Here is a 16,341-nt window from a genome sequence, read left to right as displayed (position 1 = left end):
GCACCTCATTCTCCTTTTCTGTTGGATTGAAGCATTGCCTTTCCTTGTAGATATCTTCCCATGTTTGTAGATAGCCCAGCACAGCCTCCTGGAAAGCTCGAGAGAATTTTGTTTTCATAGTTCACTTGACCACAGGCAGACCAGAGATAAGGGCAGAAGGGTACTGGAAAATTCCTCTCTACCACGTTGTCGGCTCCATCTTGGCTGTTCTTATCCTTTGTCTTTAACCTCATCAGATTTCAAATTTACAGTCCACTTAAATCCTTTTAAAACCTTTTGAATCAATTTTTCCAATTCACAGGAATAAAATCGTCTTTCTTAGTCCTTTAACAATTTGACAGCTTTTGACAGCTGTCAAAGCGTCCTCCCCCTTGTTGCTGCTGAACCTCAAGGGGCAACGACACCGGGGGCTGGGGAGGTTTGGAAAAGTCTTTCTTTCTCTCGGGTCCGCAATCTTGAAAGAAGTTTTCCCTTTTCGGCTTGGGAATATTTAATGCGCCTCCCGATTGTCCATTTGGAAGAGATCGGCTTCCGTTACTTTAGAATCTCTTCCTATCTTCAAATTTAAAATTTTTAAGATCCGAATGGAGATTTGACTTACTTTGAAGAAGTCTTTTATTTCCTTGGAAGAATCCGCCGCTTGCAGGCTGAGGACTCGGAGCTTCACTTCAAGGAGGTAAGATGAAACCCAAAAATGGCTCCCGCGACTCCACTCCGCTGGCTCTCGATTGCTCTACTGAGCTCTCGGGCAGCAGAGGATTCGCGTCCGGAGCAAACAGCTGGGCACTATGTCACCGGGACTCTCTACCCGGTGTTTTTTCGGGGAGTCCGCTCGCTCTGCGGACTTCCCCCCCCCTCCACGAAGCCAGGGACTTCGGAGCACGAAGTCCCTGCGTCCAACTTCACCAGCGCGACGAATCGGAAGCCCCCACGTCCCTTTTTTCAGACTTCAATACAATTACCCAAATGAAGCTTTAAGGACCAGACCATTAAAATAATGGACACCTTAATTTCTGCTAAAAACGGGAATCTTCCAATCGTGCTTCTCATTGATCACAGAACCTTCATCACTATCTTGGGGTATTCTGAATGCACTGAATGAAGCCCTTATCTGTTGGATGGGAAAGTAGGACATCTTGCACGATTAGCCATTTGTTGATGCTACTGTGATGTGTTTCTTTTGTCTTAATTTCCCAGTACTGGATTACCTGAGCTCTACTACAAGAAATAACCCATTTTGAATGGGCACAACAAGGAAGTTTTATTCTCAAAAAGGATATGGAGCCCACCAGGATGAGCAGAACTACAAGCCAGAAGCAAAACGGTCACCTGTTGAGCGGTGTGCAATCAGGGATCCAGCAAGAGAGAAAGTTTGCCCAAGATGTGTGTCAACCTGCTGGGCAGAAAAGGAATCAACCCAAACTCCCTGGTGAGTGTCTGATGGTACAAACTCAAAAGCACCTAAAATGTATTAGTTGCCACTTAACACCATTTTCACCTTCCTGTCATGGTCACACACAATCACGACACCATGTAAGAAGCTGCTAAATCAGATCAACAATCCCTCTAACTCAGGACTGTCAAGCATAATCAAGCAGCTGCTCTCCAAAGCTCGTATCCTTCCCCGGAGCCTTTCACCAGAGATGTTAGGAACTTAAACTGGGACCTCATCAACGTAAAATACAAGCTCATCTGCTGAGTTGCAGCCTCATGCCAATGCTCATATTTGAAAGGTTAGTGATTTGCTTGTTCTGCTGCTGGCATCAAGAGAACATGTTCTGCTGGATTCAGATGAATGGATCTCTGCTATTGTCTTGCACCAGTACTGCATGCTGTGGCAACCACGCATGAGGCAACTTGAAGCCATTTGCCTCAGGTGGCAGATCTGCCCCTCCAACCCTGCTGGGGCTCCCTGCACAACCCGGCACCATTGTCCTTGTGACTGCTGCACCCTTGCCACTCTTGTGATGCCATGGGGGCAGCCATGAGGCTACAGTTGCAGTGATGGGGCTGGTGACAGCATTGGCATGATGGTGAGGGCAGGGTGAGAACCTGGATCTGCTGGGGCCCTTCAGGGCTCACTGACCACCTTGTTCATGTCATGTTAAATGCACATACACACACACATCCAGCTGAAGAAAATGGCAGGAGAGAGGCTGTAGAAGTAGCTTTTACATGTTCTGAAGAATTACCCTGTGGTGTAGCTACCTGAATACACACACACACACACAGAGAGAGAGAGAGAGAGAGAGAGAGAGAGAGAGAGAGAGAGAGAGAGAGAGAGAGAGAGAGCTGTTTCCCCTCCCCAAATAATGGCAGGTAGTAATTCAACTGATGGATCTGAGAAACCAAGCTGCTGCAGCCACCCCCATCACAAACCATTAAGCTGTCCCACAGGGATTTTGCTAAATTTAAGATGCGCAGACTCCATAGGTGGTGGGGCAAGGTTCATACATGTGATACAACAGCCAAAGGACGATTCCCAGGGGAGAAAGACAAGAAAATGTGCACACATGTTCCCACATTGATGCACCTGAAGAAAAATATTTGATTGGCAAAAAGAACCAGGATAACATTCAAATTGAAGACAAGCATGCCCCCTCCTAGTTTTGGTAATTTTAAGTTGATGCCCTATTTTCAGAAAGAATGGTGCTAGCACATAGCAACACGAGTATAGGCAGGGATGCATTCTGTGCCTTCCAAATCAGAGCAGCTGTAGAACAAAAGCAGGATAGTTTCATTGGTAAAAACTGCAACTATAAATGCCTGGTATGCCCTCATCCTAATTATGATCCACTTTCTCCAGTTCTCTCTGGGGATGGGAGACTTGTTTGTTGCAGGAGACATATCTGTTATTAATCTTAAAGTAGCCAGTGGGATCATTTGCAATGTTCATTAACCAGTATCACCTTATGGATTACTAAACAGCATCTATGCTTTTGCTAATGAGCCCCAGTAGTGCAATATTTTACATATATTATAGCGAGACAATTAGGGAATGTCTTGCTTTTAAAGTGGATCTTAAAATAAATTGTTTCGGACATTAAGCAGATACAGAGACAGATAGCTAATATGTAAGTGGCTAACCCTCTAATGAGACGCACATAAAAAATATGTCATTTCCTATTTTTCTTTCTAAATTCCTGTAAGCTACTATAATGGGAAACAGGGACCAGCCTGATGCTCTAAGGACACAGCTATCTTCCTAATGTATTACTCAATCACTTGGCTAGGCCTGCTGTAATATACTATGACATCATCCACTCACACTTGTTAGTTCCCAATTGGCAAATATGATCAGAGGCCCACAGCTGATTGGCTGCCCTATCTCCCACTCACTCTCTCACTCTCTATCTGTCTTCCTCCCTGGCTCCAGCATTAAATCATCACCTGGTGCTTTAATTCTTTCATGTTTTTTTCCAGTTTTGCTGTTAGGTCTGTGGACTGAGTGCAAGAGTCAGAATATGGACTGACTCATAATGTTTATTCTGAGGATGGTAAAGTCTCTGCACCACCTCATGTTTACGTGGGCAGGTGTTTGTGTCAAATCAGAGATTTTCACATGAGAGTGATTTCTCGGAAACACCTCCCCCGTGTAAATAAAATAAAATAAAACTAGTTGTGCAATCTTTGCCACCTCAATGTGTAATGGGGCCTGAGAGAAGATTGCCAAGGATAAACACAGCAAACTGCAAGAGCTCCATTTTTATTGCTTTGAGGGCACAAGAACAAGAAGCAGAACTATTTGTCCAAGAGGGAAACACATACAGAGAGAGAACATTTAAACATATAACACCATACTGTCAAACATATGCAGCAAAAAGTTCCATTTGCAAAATAAAGGATGTCCACATTTTACCAGTTTTTGGATACTTACATTGTTGTTGTATAGTCGTTTAGTCGTGTCCGACTCTTCGTAACCCCATGGACCAGAGCACGCCAGGCACTCCTGTCTTACATAATACTTACATAAACAACCATAAATATCATCATATCAAGGCCTGATATTATATTATATTAAGATTTAAAATGTGGTCCTAAAGTAGGGGGGGCGGAACCAAAGGCACTTTATCTACAGCAGCAGGTAGGAAGAATCTAATATCAGATATCCCTCACGGAGGGTAGATCTTTCTTTCTTTCTTTCTTTCTTTCTTTCTTTCTTTCTTTCTTTCTCTCTCTCTCTCTCTCTCTCTCTCTCTCTCTCTTTGCCCTTGGAGAGGGAGATCCCCTGTTTCTCTGGCTTCCCAGGAACCACAGCATACCCTCCCACACATTGAAAATAAAAATTGGGATGCCATCTTCCAGGACACCATCTACCTGTTTTTTTTCCTCACAAGAGGACAGTGGCCATTTGGGATGCTGTAATCTTGCATGATTTCGCACCGCAATTCTCTCCCCCCCAAAAAAAAATCACTTTTCCAGGCATGGCGGCCAAAAACATGCGTTTTGGGGCACCGTGTGAGATTGCAGCCCCCAAAAGGCACTTTTTCAGGGGAGATTTGCAGTGTAAAATCGTGTGAAATCAGGGCGCCCAAAATGGCTGCCGTCTTCTCACAAGAAAAAACAGGATGTCCTCGTTCATCTGGGACACTTGTTGGTTGTGCCACAGGATATGCAGGTTGGTTGTATTCTGTGGAAGAGGTTAGGTAGGCCAACCCTTTACTAAGCTAGAAACCACCTGGCTTTCTAGAAAGTAAATCTGTGAATGGCTTTCTAGAGTTTATTTCCCCTGACAGCAGTTTAAATGTCAGTCAACCTATTATGAATGGCCATGAGAACATTGATGCTTCTTCATAATTGAAGACAATAGCCTCTGCAGCAGCCAGATCGTGTTGAGCTCTGAGTGCTCCATAAAGCTGGGCTGAAAGAGCCACTTTGCAGGTTTGCATGTCCCACGTGCATATTCATTCATCATATTATCCCTTAAAATATGTTTTCAATGTTTGCTATAAATACAAAGTGTACTTGAGATTCACTTGACTGGCAGGCAGACAGAGCGGAGTAAGATTACCCTCTGAAGAACAATCTGCTTGATTCTTAACAGGATGCTTGAGCCGTTTCCAGTTTGGAATCCAAGCCTATTTTTGTTCCCTCTGCCATGTGGCGAGATGCCAAATGACCACAAACTGCTGAATCAGTATCAAGCTCGTAATTTCGGGTACAAAATTAACATTGATTTAGTTAATGGGAAGCAGTTTTGTAAAATGATGGCAAGGCCTTTCCAAAACCAGCAGTGTGGTTTTGAATTAAGAAATCGCTCTTCGCATCAAACATTATTTACCCAAATACTGGATGTTTTTCAGGGCTGAGATGTTTTGAGTGCTTGAAGTCAAGGACTCCAGCTTCATTTGCTGCTTGAAGTGCCTCCCCCATGGCTGCTCATTGTGTCTCTTTTATTATTGTTGTGTGGCGTTTCATGTTTTGGACTCAGTGCTTTTGCTTAACAACCACAATGCCAGATCAAACGCTTTACCTTTCCTCCTCAGTACTCCACCCCATGATGTTGCAAAGCAGCTCCGGAGAGATTACTTCAAGCCAGGAGGGAATCATTCATTCTCAATTCCCATTAAAATCCTCTTTCTCCCTAGCTAACAGGAGTTGCCAACAGGGGTACCAATTAATATTATCTCTAGTGATAACTGGGTGGTTGGGAAGCTCCATCTCGCTCTTTTTTTCCCAAGAAAAAAATATTATTTCGTAAACTCTTCAACAGGAACAAGAGACAAAAATCATGGACAATTTTGGTACAATGGAATACATCAGAATGATATAAGATATTACATCTGCTATACATCTAAAAGCCCAAACTATATTGCTGTATGTTGAAATAACCCTGCCATGAAGATGACTGAATTGCTGGAGGACATCTAAACCTGCCCCCATCATTCATAAACATAAAAAGGAGTACCATTTTTTAATCAAACTAATTGAGTTCAGAGTCCCCTTGAATAACTTCTTGGTGGTTAAGTTAATGTTCTAAAAGAGCTATATCCAATACATTACTATACTACAACTCCCTCTCTGTAATGCAGGTTTCCGCATATAAACTGATAGCATTGCATGTTAAGATCACCAAAACTGCCTAGAAATAAATTCACTCGTGACTCAAATTTTAGTTTGAGGTTTGGCATAATTTTGGCCACAACTTTATTGATTACAGGCTGTGATTGTTGGTTCAGACTATCTGAACCTGTCCCCAGACTATCCAGGACAGGAACAGAACTGACAACGGCCAGTTGCAGAGGTCAGTCAAGGTTAGCACTCCGGGAGACCAATTGGGTAGCTGTAGCAATCCAAACTTACCCACCCCAGCAACAGAGTCTCAGTTGTGGTGACCTCACTGCAACACGTGTTCTCTGGGAGGAGAACCCAATTTCCATAAACTCTTCTGATGCTGCAGTGTTAGGTGCAGCTGCTACACCAACACTCTAATCCAGTGATGATATACAGTAATTGTATTTCTACTTTTTTTAGAGATGCTGGAACCCTAGAGGACACATGGAGCGTTACCCTTCTCCAGAAGTTTATTATTATTGAATCAGATAAGTGCTGAAGACGCAAAGAGGTGGAGGCAACGTTCTTTCATGTGTGTTGGACTTGCAAAAGGGTAAAAGAGTATAGGGAAATGATCCATAGTGAATTGGGGAAAAAATGTTTAAAAGTAATTTCTCAAAAAAAAAACCAGAGTCCTTTCTGTTGGGGATAACTCAGACTGAAATTCCCAGGTGTCAAAAAGGGTTACAGTACAGTGGTACCTCTACTTACAAATAACTCTACTTACAAATGTTTCTACTTATAAATGGAGCTCCGTCCGCCATCTTGGATGCTGTTTAGATAGGATTTTTTCTACTTACAAATTTTTAGATAGGATTTTTTCTACTTACGAATTTTTTCTCCCAATGCATTCCTATGGGATTCGACTTACAAATTTTTTCTACTTACAAATGTGTGTTTGGAGCGCATTAAATTCGTAAGTAGAGGTACCACTACCGGTATTTGTGTATGCTACTACTGTAGCCCATGTTTGTTAGCCCAAAAATGGAAAACAACTGAGGTTCCAACTAAAGAAGAATGGCAAGTTAAGTTGACAGAATATGCACAACTCACAAACTTAACATATAGAATAAGAGAACAAAAAGAACATACATTTAAAGAAGATTGGAAAACGTTTATTGAATATATGGGAAATAATTGTGTACAGCTGAAAATGCTGGCAGCATTAAGATACATTCAATAGTGTAAATATGTTTTGATGGATGCAATAATGGAGTACAGAATGGTATAGTTTTTGTAAAATATGCAAGGATTTGTGATATGTAAAATGAACCATGGAGAGAGAAGAAGGGAAGTCATTGATATCTTAAGGATGTAAAATGAGTATCTTAAACTGTAAAACAGAAAACATAATAAAATTATATACAAAAGATTATTATTGTTATTATTATTATTATTATTATTATTATTATTATTATTATTATTTCCAGTGGAGAGAGTAGCTCTTGTCCATGTATCAACATTTATAATTACATTGATTTGAATATATTGTATTGATTTTCTTTTTAAATATAAATTATTGATATAAACACATACATGACTTTCTTCAGTCATGTTTTACTTTGAATTGTTTTATTTGATGTTTGAATTTGTTGTAAACTGCTTTGAGGGTTTTATTCTTTAAAATTTAAAGCGGTATAGAAGTGAAATTGATAATAATAATAATAATAATAATAATAATAATAATAATAATAGCTGATCTCTTCCCTTTGTTGAAATGAATAGGGCAGCTGGCATGTACATATAAGATTCCACACAGGGCTCTGAAATGGGGTAAATATGTCCAACCTTTGGTAGCCAGCCGATTCCATGATATTAGATTATAAAAATAGCCATGGTGGCTATATGAAACCTCTAGGTTCAGAGATACAAGTTGCTGGAGAACAACAGTGGACTATTGCCTTTATGGGCTTCTCAGAGGCATCTGGTTAGCTCTTGTGGGAAATGAGATGTTGGACTAGGTGGGCTGTTGGTGCAAACCAGCAGTTCTCTTCTGAAGTTCATTGGTTTCAAAGGAGACTTCCTTTTCATGCAATTATCCAGGTTCTGTGACCTTTCTCTTTCAGCACAGCTAACTGTAGATATTTTTACTCTTAGCAAGCTTGCAGGAATCGCTGCCACATCTGTAGCTGTTCCATATGCAACTTTGCGGGTCAGTAGGCACAAGCTACAGTCTGTGTGACTACCAAAGACAGAATCCAATTTCTTGTTCAGCTTGCCAAAATAAAAGGAGAGAGAGAGGTGGGAGGGAGTAAAAATCTGGCTATTTGCCTTGAATATGTCAGTATTCTACTGTATCAGAGGGCAGTTTGTTCAGGTGGAAATTCCTCTGAATACGGCCAAATGCCAAACTTCTGTCTCATTATTATTATTATTTTATAATAAAAAAAAACCCTCACACAAAATGACCAGTTCCCTTCCCTGGACTCTGCAGAAAACAGTTCTGAGCCAAGATCTACAAATGGGCAAGGAGATGAGAGAAATAAGCTCCTAGAAGGTATGCTAATGACACTGGTGAACTGTAATCTATACATGAAACCTCCAAGAAATCGAAATCTCAGCATAGAGGTATTTGATAGGAACAACAGAAAATAACAGTATTTTCTTGGGTGCTCTTGATGCTACGATGCCAGAGAGCAACTGAACCATCTGTACATCATTATCACCATTTCAGTTCTCATTGGGATATTCCCAACCAGCATTGCTACAGATTCTTGCACCAAATGCTTCTCCTTCATGGTACTTGCCAGTAGAATGCTATTAGTTGGTGGTATTCACAGTCTAGTCCTCCAAGCATGGGGGGGGGGGGTTAGAGTGTTTAGCTACCTGCCATTCTTTGGTGATCCCAGTGGGATGAAAGGTGCATTGTGGGACACAATCAGGACATGTGCATGGTGACTGAAATATCTATGGGAAGCTTTTGGAAGACACCACAAGAGCCAGGGGGTTCCAAATTTTGGGCTCACACAAGGCGGCATATTAGCAGGGTCTGCCCCTGTTTATATGCACACTTTACCTTAATATGTGCATTTTGGTACACATTACTTCGTTTGAGAACTGTGTTGCGAAATTCAGAAAAGTGTGAGTTTTGAAGGCTGGCTGTTTTTTGGTTTGTGTATCGTTTCTAATAGATGGTTGCCAACAATAGGGGGAAAAGAATGTGCAAATTAAGTAGGTTCACCTCAAAATGCGAACTGAATCAGATTTCTCCCCCCACTCTGAGTGCTCACTGATGGTTCTGGGCTGCAATCCTAACTTCAGTTACCTGAGAGTAATACCTGTTGAATTAAATGTGATTTTGAGTAGACCTGGGATTGCAGCCTTAGGCAAAATTCATATGTGGGTGCATGCAACCCAGAGCCATCAGCTTGTTTTTAGTGCAGGCAATCATACTAATAGATGGCTCCTGATCTTCTGCTTGGCATCCATCTGTTTATTTGCCTGCCATCTAAAGATATTATTGAACGGTAGCGCACAAATATGTCACTGAGTGTGTGGTGTAATTATTGCATTTTCCTCTGTTCTGAGTAATGACTTTCTGCCATTCTCCTGAGATAATTATAAAGGTGCCGATGAGTTAGGCATCTGTGGGAATGAGATTGTGTTCGGCAAGGAGATTCTTTGAAACATCAAAAGATTTCCGAGGTTGAAATACAGGAGAAGAAAGGGCCCTACTTTGAAAATTAATGTTAGTTACTTCACATATTGAAATGCATGCACACATTCACAGAAGGGGGGGGGTGGACAAGAAAGGTCTGCATAATTCATTTCAACTGTAAGCACCTCAGGGCTGTGACCTGTGTTGCTGCGCTCCCATCTTGAACCATACCAGTGAATAAATAGCAATAATGAAACCAGTTTAATGAGGTGCTGTATCTTTTGCATCATCACTCACAATCATAAAGCAGTTGCTTCTTGGTTTCGTAGACAAACCCCTAAGCAGTAAAGGCAATATTCCTGTGTGAGTGTCTAGGTTCTCTTCCTCATCCCCAAATAATCATGAGGGTTCTCCCGTGTTTCAAAAGCAAACCTACCAGGAGCACAATATGGTGTAGGTTGTTGGCAAAGAATGCAAGAAAATGCACTTGTGCTCATGCTGTATTGTGGAAAAGTGGGGGAAATGCTGGACAGAGAATAAACTTCCTACAGCACAGTTATTGGCATATACATATACACAGCTTCCCCTCTCTACCTTGTTTAGCAATTTCCCTGCACTCTTGCGGCAGTTGCCTCATTTCCATAAGCACTTTGAAGTTTGTGTGTGTGCGCGCGCGCGTTTAATAATTGCACGATACAAGAACATCCCTTTAGTCTGGCAATCAGCCATTATTTAACCAATCAGAGTCAAAGGATATGAATAATGACTGCGGTTATTTCTCAATAGCTATTGCTATGAATGGGCAAATCCTCATATTCTAATTGGTCGCCATAATCCCTTTGCTCGCATTAGTTCTTGTGCTTTTATTTTTCCTAGCCTTTGCCTGAGAGGAGACTCTTTTGACTACAGTTTATTGAAGATCAACATGAAAATGAGGTGGTAAAATAGAGATACTGAAAAAAAAGGAAAATTATGATTACCTTTTATGGCCTTTTAGCTTAAGATGAATGCTGCAGTCTTCTGAAAAATACAGAACTTCAACCCCTGTATATATACATAAGCTACCTTAATATGAGCTTGGCTGAAAATATTTTCCTGTTTCTAAAAGCTTATGCCAGTGGGTTTCAGACAACTAGTGCTGCAGACAGTGACCTCCAAGGGTGTTTGTCTATCATGAATTAGTAGAATGGCAAACGGCAAAGCAAGGTGTGTGATGCTCCACATAGATAACTTTTTATAACAACGGAAGAAAGGCTTGCACCACCATAGTCAGCTGTTGTGTGATATAGATCAGCCAAGTCAGACTTAGTGGCCGTTTTGTAAATGATGGGGATATTGCTGCAGGCTGTTCTGTGATCATATTATGATGATGATTATTATTCATTGCATTTTTTCTCACAAAGGTAACTCAAAGCGGTTAAAAACAATAAAAACCTAAAACCACAGTTCAGATAAAAGCTAAAACACAGTTAAACTAAAAGAGGCCACAAAATCCTTCAAATAAAAGGCCAAAAGGTCTGTGGGAAATGGAAAGTATTTGCCTGGTGCCTAAAACTAGGGCATGCCACAAGCAGGGAGTCACCACCGAAAAGGCTCGTTCTCATGTTGCCACCCTCTGAACCTCCCTGGGAGGAAGCACACAAAGAAACTTCTCAGGTGATGATTACAGAGTCTAGGATGGTTCATATAACCTGACTGGACACCAGGGGAAATGACCTAACAGTCATACCTGTATATTATGCAAGGTGTTATGACGCACAGAGCTGAAAAGAGTACTGCATTACACATGTCACTTTCCCAACATTCAAAGAGACTTCAGAATCTTATAGTGACAGAGACCTTTTCTCCAAGTTGAGACAGTTGGATTCCTAACTCAGTGGGCAAATTCTAAACTATGATGAAGTCAGTTTTCCCATTGCTACTTGGAACTTGCTGCATGCAGAGAATGTGCAGTTGACAGTTCCAAAAATGCATTATTATTCTGAATGGTAATTGTAAGAAACATGAAATGAGGATTCAAGTAATCTCCAAAACACAGATCTCTGTCCAGGTAAAGGTTTCGGATTTTCTTCAAGGAGAAAATATTCTCTACAGTTTCCTGTCCCATCCTCCCTATATACCCAAAGAATGGGATATCTAATAAAAGTAGATGTATAAGATCACTCTGCTCGAGTCAAAACAAAGAAACCTAAATTTATGTTATACAGGGCCTTGTTGCAAAAAAAAAAAGCCAAAGGGAAATAAATCACATAAGATGTGTCACAGAATTATTTTCCCATTGGCACAGAAGTCCATTAATGACCTAAGAGCCATATTTTTATATTGTATATCCTGAACTATCGTCTATAAATCTCTTGTCCAAATCTGCTTAACTATATGTTATTCTCAGCATCACTGCTATTGTGGAAAACTCTTGCCATTCAGCAGGTATTTTAATGTTTCTGTTCTTTAGACATTTGCAGATCAGTCCTAGGAAGAATTACGCTGAAGGCAAAAAGTTGACTTTATTGCTGTCTGTAATAGGCAGATATTTCTTGCAAGGGATTTCCTGCAATAAATACCTGTGTCATTCCAACTAGGGAAAGTTGTTGCCCTGAAACACCTTGCGGTTGAAATATGGCCTTTGTTAAACTAATGATTACGTAAGTACTACAGGTCTTGTACTAGCATTGCAAAGGGGAAAAACCCGCGGCTTTGCTGTTTTACATCAAGTGGTTCTGGTAAAAGGAAGACATGACTTTGTCGGAACATGGCTGATTGGATACAACTGCTGGGCACATGCCAGAAGCAAAAGAAAGCATCAAACTAGCTCACTTCAAAAGCCACAGGCTGATTTTTTTAGCAGGGTTACCATTAAGGATAGAAGGATTGGTCCATTTCGATCCACTCACATTTTTCCAAACATTCTCCAAATTTCTGTGCAGTTTGCAATTTCTTTTTAAAAATATCTTCATGAAAATTCTCCAGCATATTAGTGTGAATTTCTCCTAACAGGCACATTTTAATGCTTTTTCTTGTACTCATGTCCACACTTTTGCAAGCAATTTCCCCTGGTGCGTTGTTGTAAGAGATCGATTCATCTGAGAACTGCATCGTAAAATTCTGATAAGCGTCAATTCCGAAAGACAGCTGTGTTTCAATTCGCAATTTGAAAGGGCAAATTTGAGAGGTGCAAACTGAATGAGATTTCTTCCCCTTCCCAGTTGCCAGTATCCAAAAACAGCGTGGAAAATATCAAATATAAGGTGTAATATGGAGGGCCAGTTCTGCACCTGTGTCTTTTAAGTCGAGGATGGTATTCTAGGGTCTCATTCCATGCACAGAAAGGACCCTCCAGGCATGGATGGGAGTGTACTTTACTGCACAACTCTTTATGGGAGTCAGGTTAGACCCGCCAGTGAGAGCCTCACATTGATGAAGTCCATTTGCTCTCTCAGTACAAAGTCAATGGTACTTTAGAATGAAATGAGTTTCTCCAAATATCCCTTGAAGAAGCAGATTTGAAATTATCCTGGGTCTTTCCAGAGGACACAGAACAGTAAAAGAAATGTGTAAGAAACATACCCGATGTCTCACAGCTACATGTAAATCCCTAAGAGAGATTAATGTGTGTGTGGCATCTCTCTTCCCTCTCATAACTTTTGAAAGCAGTTTTCCTCTTATAAATAAGAAGAGGAACGGGATTTTCTAACACACTTTGATTGAAATTTGGTAGAGGAGAGATGGAATTGGCACAGATATCCACAGCTTGGGTTTGTTGCTTCCAGTTCTTGTTCAGGTTCCAGTAGGATACTCGCTCACATTCAAAAGCAGGGGTGAGGAACCTTAAATCTGAGGGCCAAATGTGGCCCCGATACCTCTCTATCTAGCCTTCAAGACCCTCCCTAGGCCACACCTCCTCTCCCTGGTCACACGCCCCACAGGCTCAGCTCCATGCCCTCCTTGAGAGCCTTTTCCTGTCTAGAATGTGTCTGTGGCAATGCTTCCATACCCTCCAACATTTCTCCAATGAAAATAGGGATGCCCCCAGGGCCGGATTTAGGTTTGATGAGGCCCTAAGCTACTGAAGGTAATGGGGCCCTTTATATGTCCAGCTGTCCTTTGTCAACAACAAATTGCCACTGTTTTTTGTGTTGAATATATGCTATATGATAATTTATGGACCTAAAAGGTATCTAAAGCCATTTGCACATAACAAAATATGTACTTTATCAAAGTAATTTTATTTTATTTGTTTTTTATCTTATATTTTGGAAATGTACATTCAGTGGTTATATTCAGTTATATGACCCCCCGTCCCGTCCCGTCCCGTCCCTGCAGTCTGAAATGGTACAAGTTCATGAGCTGCCCAGTCCATCATCAAGCATAGCCAGACTGGATTTAGCCAGACCTGAAGCCCCTCAAATGATTTTTTCAAAAACTTAGTGATTATGCTAATTACATAAATCAGAATTTGCTTTTCTTATTTGCTCTTCAGACCAAAAACTTAACCAACACATGCATTCATGTACCGTAGTTGCTGCTGTTCCACTTGTTGTTAATATTACTATCCATCTGCTATGGATACAATCCTGTGCATGTCTACTCAGAAGGAAGCCCTACGAAATTCAGTGTGGCTAACTTCCTAGGCAAAGGTAGGTTTTAAAGTCAGGGCTCACCTGGGAATTTACAGGTTTACATACTTTTTTGCAGCCTTACGCCAACCCTTTGTTCAAGTGTATTTATTTATAACAAATAAAATGCATGTTCTTTTTCATATAAGTTCTCTGCCTCATTTGCTGCCCTAGATGGAGTCCCTACGAGTCAGAATTAGAGCTCCCCGAGAGCCATAAATTAAACCATAAATCAACTTTTGAGAAACAACCTTTAATAATGTTCTTTTCACATAGTTTTCCTGCATGTAATATATATTTCACACTCGTGCCGTTCCTGTGATTTATAAGCCCAAATCCACATGCAAAGCTTTTGTTTGGATTTGACTTGAAAACTGTGTAAAGTAACACTTTGACTAAGATTGGAAAGTTAGGTTAAATCGGGTTCACTTTTCCGAGGGCTCGTTTACACACAGCCGTGGTGTGTATATGGAAACAGAGCATAGGAGCAAACATTAAGCTCTCCAATCCCAACAGCATTTTACATTGTTCCATAGTGAATCTTTTGTCTCTGTGTGTGTTTTAATGCAAATAAGTTTCAGGTGGCTTTTGGCTGAGTGAAGGCACCAAGGGCAGAAAGGGACTGCTTAACTCTTTCCTCACTGACCAGTCACCCACTGAATATTTCCCCGTTGTAATTGCTTTTGCCTGCAAAGAAAAAAATTCTGAAGGACCTGCATCCTATTCCCTCTGGATAGGAAGGCCAAGATGCTGGGGTGTAGTTTTGAGTAAACAGTTGGCACGGGAAGGGATACACAGCCCATTCCCACGCCCACCCATCCTCATCCAAGTCCTTTGCTCATGGATCCCTGCCATTTTAAATGTTTAGAAATAATCATCACAGAACTAGACCTGACTGAGCCTGCCCAGTCATTAGGCAGGGTGATGCTGTGGCATGTGAAACACAAGAGCAGTCAAGTACAACATCCCTAGAGTGGACATAGAAGGGGATGTCTGGACCAGCCAGTCGGAACTTCCTGTTTCTCCTGGGCTGGGACAGACTTCCTCTGCATGTGACTAGAGGTGGGCATGACCTCACCTGTGCAGGTAACAAAAGCATAGGACTGGCCGCCATCTCTCTCTCTCTGACTACATTCGTGGAGGAAGCAACATCTGTTTCGCCTAAGATGCCCTCTTGGCTTGAGGACAAAGGAGCTGTCTCCATATGGGATAGTTTTCCAGGTGTATGTAACTTTTCTAAGCTAAGTCTGCCTTCTGGGATCCTGTTGTGAACAGAATGATGTGTGAGTAAACTCTTTTTCTACTTTTATAGAAGACTGTGTCGTATCTTATCTTTTATGAGGGAATAAAGGAGAAAATACCAGGACAGTTCTTTTAGAAGCTTTAGCGAGCCTGAGCAACGCATCCGCTGCGTAAGTTTAAAACGGGAATGTTACTCTGCTAAACTGTGGAACTTGTTAACAAAAGTTGGAATAGGATATAATCAAACAATATATCCTCTCCCATCCCTGAACATTCCCACAGGTGCCACTGCTTTAGGCAGCAGAAACCCCCACAGGAAGCATGCCCATGGGTGCTCCCCCTGCCCCACTGCCTCCGCCAGTGGGGGAGAAGTGCCACCACCATTGGCACTGATTTTTAAGCAAGATTGTGTCCTTCTGGAGAAAGATCTCACCCCAATTCAGCATGAACTTACCCCAAATTGGCGCTGATGACAGTGCTGCTTTCCCACCAGCAGCTGATGCAGTGGCAGCGGCAGCAGAGCAGGCAGGGGCAGCAGGGGCAGGGAGGTGGTGGTGGGAGTGCTGGCTGCAGCAGGGCAAAACAGCACTTTCCATCTTGCTTCTAGCAGCAAAATGAGAAACACACACCACCACCCCCCGAGACATGATATGCAGTTTGTTCCACATACTCCACAAGCAGAGAATGGAAGATAGGATTGCCGCAGAGGAGAAACAGCCTGCATATCACTTAGAACACAGGTTTATACAAAACACAGAACTATTAAAGTGAACAAATTAAAATAAAATGCCTCTTATGGGTATATGATGGGGGCAAATCAGCATGTTGTTTTCT

The sequence above is a fragment of the Zootoca vivipara genome, chromosome 5 (assembly GCF_963506605.1).
Source record: "Zootoca vivipara chromosome 5, rZooViv1.1, whole genome shotgun sequence".
NCBI lineage: Eukaryota > Metazoa > Chordata > Lepidosauria > Squamata > Lacertidae > Zootoca > Zootoca vivipara.
Note: the sequence above shows the minus strand (reverse complement) of the source record.